Source organism: Gavialis gangeticus, unplaced genomic scaffold (assembly GCF_001723915.1).
Source record: "Gavialis gangeticus isolate Ggan-Ray unplaced genomic scaffold, GavGan_comp1, whole genome shotgun sequence".
NCBI lineage: Eukaryota > Metazoa > Chordata > Crocodylia > Gavialidae > Gavialis > Gavialis gangeticus.
In genome coordinates, this window is record NW_017729004.1 from 55,729,930 (window position 1) to 55,735,069 (window position 5,140).

Here is a 5,140-nt window from a genome sequence, read left to right on the forward strand (position 1 = left end):
CGCATCCTGTTTTTGTTAGCCCACCCCTGTAACCTATCCAGGTCTTGCTGAAATCTTTCCCTCCCTACTAGCATGCTCACCTCACCCCAAATTTTGGTATCATCAGCGAATTTAAACAGGATGCTTTTCACCCTGTCGTCCAAATTGCTGATAAAGAAATTGAACAGCGCAGGCCCAAGGACCGAGCCCTAGGGGACTCCTAGTCAGGTTGGTCAGGCATGACTTGCCCTTGGTGAATTCATGCTGACTGTTTTTAATTACCTTCTTCTCCTCCAAGTGCTTAGAAATGGATTCCTTGAGGACCTGCTTCATGAGCTTTCCAGTTACTGAGGTGAGGCTGACAAGTCTGTAGTTTGCCAGATCTTCCTCCTTCCCTTTGTTGAAGATGGGCACTATATTTACCCTTTTTCCAATCATCTGAGACCTCTCCCAATTGCCATGAGTTTTCAATGATAATGGCCAGCGCATCTGCAATCTCATCATCTAACTCCCACAGCACCACTGGGTGCACCCTGTCCAGCTTCGTGGATTTGTACACATCCAGCTTTCCTAAATAGTCCCTAACTTGTTCTTTTGCCACTGTTGGCTGCTTGTCTTCTCGCTAAACTGTGCTGCCAAGTGCAGTAGTCTGGGAGCTGACCTTGCCTGTGAAGACTGAGGTGAAAAAGGCATTGAATAATTCAGCCTTTTCTGCATCATGTGTCAGTAGGTTGCCTCCCCCATTCAGTAAGGGACCCACACTTTCCCTGACCTTCCCCTTGGTGCTGACTGTAATAGGGAACCCTTGCCCTGTTACCGGGAAGTGGTGTGGCCCCTTAAGGGCAAGGTTTTTTGTAGCACAGGCAGCCAGCAGAGTGGGGGTTAAGAAATAGCCCTGTGGTCAAATCAGCTGCCAGGGGAGTCACATGACCTGAAGGGGCAGGGCTTAGGAGCATATAAGCCAGAGCAGGGAGTTAGACCTGGGAAGCAGCAGGGGGAGGAAGTGTTGCTGTGAGCTGGCTGCTTCTGTTGGGCAGGGAGCTTAGGGAAAGCAACCCGAGGGATCCTGGTGCAAGGCCTGGAAGCAGTATGGTAGGCTGCTGGTGGGCTGGGTGTTTATGTTGCTGCCAGATGGCATAAATGTATGGGTTTTAACTGGTGCTTTGTGGAAGGGACTAAGGAGTGGTTTGGAGGTCTCATTAGTGCCTGGAGAGCAAGTGACTGTTTTGAACCCTGTTAGGGATCATGCTAAAGGGCAGAGCTTGGGGCCAGGGGGCCCAGAGCCCAAGAAAGGGTGGGAGGGGGCAGAAATAAAGATGCTGGAGGGCACGATAAGGGGCTGGAGTCTGGAATCCAGGTCCAAGACAGTGGGCCTTGGCTAAAGGACCAGCTAGAGTAGAAGGGTGGATGCTGGGAAGGCTGAAGCCTCAACAAGGGAATAAAGGCCTGAGGTGGCCTGGTTCCACTTTTAAGCTTCCTTTTTGTGTTCTAGCTGACTGAAGAGTTCCTGCTAAGCCAAGCTGGTCTTCTGCCATACTCGCTTGTCTTCTACCATACTTGCCATACTTGCTTGCGTGCATATAAGGATCATTTGTTCCCACGGCCTCAGTAAAATACAGTCGGCTCTCCTGGCCTCCCTTCAACCTCAGACTGGTCTCCCAGGGTATCCTAACCATCAGTTCCCTAAGTAAGTTGCAGCCTGCTTTTCTGAAGTCCAAGGTCCATACTTTGCTGCTCTTCTTCCTTCCTTTCCTCAGGATCTTGAACTCAATCATTTCATGGTCACTGCTGCCTAAGTTGCCATCTACCACTACATTCCCCACCTATACTTCCTGGTTTGTGAGTAGCAGGTCAAAAACAGCACGGTCCCTAGGTGGCATCTCCAGGACCAGGAGGTTGTCTCTAACCTGCTTCAAAAAATTCCTGGATTGCCTGTGCACTGCTGTATTGTCCTCCCAGCAGATGTCAGGGTGATTGAAGTCCCCCATGAGAACCAGGGCCTGTGATCTGGAAACTTCTGCTAGCTGTTTGAACAAAACTTCCACCTTCTGGTTTGGTGGGCTATAATAGACACCCACCACTGCACACTTAGTGCTCTCCCCTCTGTCCCTAACTCAGAGACTTTCAACAGGCCTGTCTCTAATTTCATACTGGAGCTCTGAGCAACCATATGGCTCTTTTACATACAGCACAACTCCTCCTCGTTTCCCCTGCCTGTCCTTCCTGAACAGTTTATACCCATCCATGACAGTACTCCAGTCATGTGAGAGAGCTATTCCACCAAGTCTCTGTTACTTGAGTTATGTCACAGTTCAGTGACTGTGAGACTTCCAATTCCAATTCTTTCTGCTAGTTTTCCAGGCTCCCCACCAGGCCCCAGATGAGCCATGGGGCTTTGTCCCACACCCTGCCCTGCCCTGGCTGGGTGGTGCCTTCCCCAGCCCGCCCTCTCCCTCACTGCAGGGGGCCTTGATATCCCCCTCCCCCCATACCCTTTCCCTTCTCCTCTCTCTTCCCTTCCCCCACAGCCCCCTTTGCCAAGCAGGGGCACACTGCTGCATGGCCAGACGGACACTACTCAAGCTGCTGGGCTGTGTACTGGAAATTCTATCAGTACTGACCAATATGCCTCCTTAAAAATCGGCTATTGGTATCAGCCCCAAAAATATCTATCGGTTCACCCCTATTAGTTACTCTTAAACTGTCCTGCTTGCTACTTCTGTTTAGTCACTCCCTGGTCTCTATGGGAGTATCCCTGTATACCCTTTGGGCATGGACTGGCTCTGTCCCCTTGTTAGGGCTTTTGTCAGATGGGCAGCAACCATTCAACAGTCACCCAGATAGAAGTACTCCCAGCTGCTCAGAGCACCTGGCTCCCCTTCCCCTTCCTTCTGTGGCTCCCAGTGAATGGCTTGCATACTGCCCTGTTAAGTTTCAAAAATAGTCAGTTGACTCCCTCAGCACTGCCTGATTAAAAATGCTGCTGCCACTGCCAGGCAGTTAGTTTTAAACTTTGAGTGGAGCAGGGATCAAATCGGGGTGTATGTGCATCTATACATGCCCTGGATCCACCCCAGAGTGGGAGATACTGCTGAAGAGAAGCCACTTGTAGCTCTAGCCCAGGGGTGGGCAATTATCTTGGGCAGAGGGCCGCATGGGTAACCCCGCCCCTTGACAGGTGCCCTGCCCCCTGGTTGCCATTTTGGGACTGGAAGTCCCACCCCTGACCTCTGACACTTGCCACTGGAAGTTCCTCCCCTTGCCCCTGGAAGTACTCCTTCAGAGAAGAGGGTTTGCTATCTTAGAGACAGAAAAAAAACAAATTATGTACTAAAAATCAAATACCCATAATATTATATTTTAATTCAATTAAAAATATATTTTTGTCTTGATACCTGTGTGTTTGTGCTTTATATGTAGAAGTGATTGTATAATAGTTCAAAATGTAGTCTTACTCTTGTATAGTGTGTGGGGTGTGCAGCGGTGTTGGGGTGTGTGGGTGGGTAGATGTGGGATTTGTGGGGAGCTGTGTATGTGTTCGTGTGGTATTTGTGGGATGTGTGATTTTTCTGGAGGAAGGTGTGGCTGTGGGGTTTGCAGGAAGGATTGCGAGGGGGGAGCCAGCCGGGCCCTTGCTGTCTGAAGCCTCATGGCCGCATTTGCACTCCGGCAGCTCCTGCTGCCACCAGGAGGCTAAAGCCTGATGGGGAAGGGCCCGTCAGGCTTGGGGGGCAGAGTGGGGGGCTCCTGGAGCCACTGGGGTTGGTGCAAGTTGGTGGGGATGTGGCCCAGGATGCAGGAAGCCCAAGGAGGTGGTGCAGAATTTGCATTGCGCGCCTGAGGCTTGGGACAGCAAAGGTCTGGCTGCCCCTGCCCATGGGTGGCCCAGGGGCTGCTTTTCTGCTTCACAAGCTCCTGCAGCTTCCAGGAGGCTGGGGCCCCAAGGAAAGCTCCTGGCCAGCCCTGGGGGCAGTGCAGGGGGCCACCTGAGGCCGCTGGGGGTGGCACATGGCCTGGGATGTGGGAAGTCCAGAAATGTGGTGCAGAAGCTGCATCCTGCACCTGAGGCTTGGGAAGGGAACAATCTGGCTGCCTCCCCCCCCCACGGATGGCCCCCGTGGGTGCCGCCACCCTGGGGGGAAGGTCCAGCTCCTCCACCCTGCAGCGACCCAGCGGCCTGACAGCAGCTCACACCCCCAGCCCCAGGATGGGTGGGAGGTTCCGCCAGGAGCTGGAGTGGAACCATGGCCGCTTTTTTCCTCTGAAAGCTCCTGCGGCCTCCCTGAGCTTCCCGTGCCCTGGGTTAGGGGTCTGCCAGGTTGTGCCACTCCCAGCAGCCTCAGGAGGACCCGTGCTGCCTCTGGGGCTGGCCAGGAGCTTCCCCAGGGCCCCTGGGCTCCTCATGGCCGCAGGAACTTCTGCAGCAGAAAAATGGCCGTGGATACACTCCTTCTCCTGTCGCAGCCTCCCCACCCATCCTGGGGCCAGGAAGCGAGCTGCTGCTGGGCCTCTGCGGGGTAGAGGGGCCTGGTTCTTCTCCCCCGGGGCAGCAGCACTCACCAGAGCCTCCCGTGGGGGGGGTGGGCAGGCTGTTGTTGCCTCAAGCCTCAGGCGCAGGATGGAAGTTCCGCGTTGCCTTCCTCTGCCCCGGGCCACATTCCCGTTGGGTCATGCCACCCCCAGCAGCCCCAGGTGGCCCCCATGCTGTCCCCAGGGCTGGACCGGGGGGTTGGGAACTAGCCACAGCCGGGCGGTGCCCCAGGGCCAGTGCGGATGGGGCCCAGAGCAGGGTGGCAGGAGCCCAGGGTGCAGCTGGCTGGGCTCTATGGAGCCAAGCTGGACTTCATCATCAGGGAGAGAGGGGAGCCACCCTGATCTGGGTCCCACCAGTGCTGGCTCCCATGTGCCCCCTTGCTCCCAGACCCGTGGCCAGATGGGGACCAGCATGCTCTCCGACCCCCTCTTACCTGAGCTTCCCATTCCAGCACGGGCAGGAACAGCCTTATGGTCCCTCCCGCTGTGTGGGGTGGGACAAGGCAGGGCCTGCTCCTCCACGACCCTGCTGTGGCTTCCACTGGGTCCTACTGCCCCTGGCTCTGTCACTTTTGATGGGAGCCAGAGGTAAATAAATATTCATTTAAAAAAAATTTCTAGGGGCCCT

The 5,140-nt window shown here is 54.7% G+C and overlaps 1 protein-coding gene across 1 annotated transcript in view; it reads right to left on the reverse strand.

The window, feature by feature from the left end:
• LOC109291411 (sterile alpha motif domain-containing protein 9-like) overlaps window positions 1-5,047 on the reverse strand; it is an 18,380-nt gene extending 13,333 nt beyond the window's left edge. The window contains exon 1 of the mRNA XM_019508426.1: window positions 4,947-5,047. The gene's annotated coding sequence lies outside the window, so the exon portion shown is untranslated. The remainder of the gene's footprint in view (window positions 1-4,946) is intronic.
• Between the last annotated feature and the right edge of the window lie 93 nt (window positions 5,048-5,140).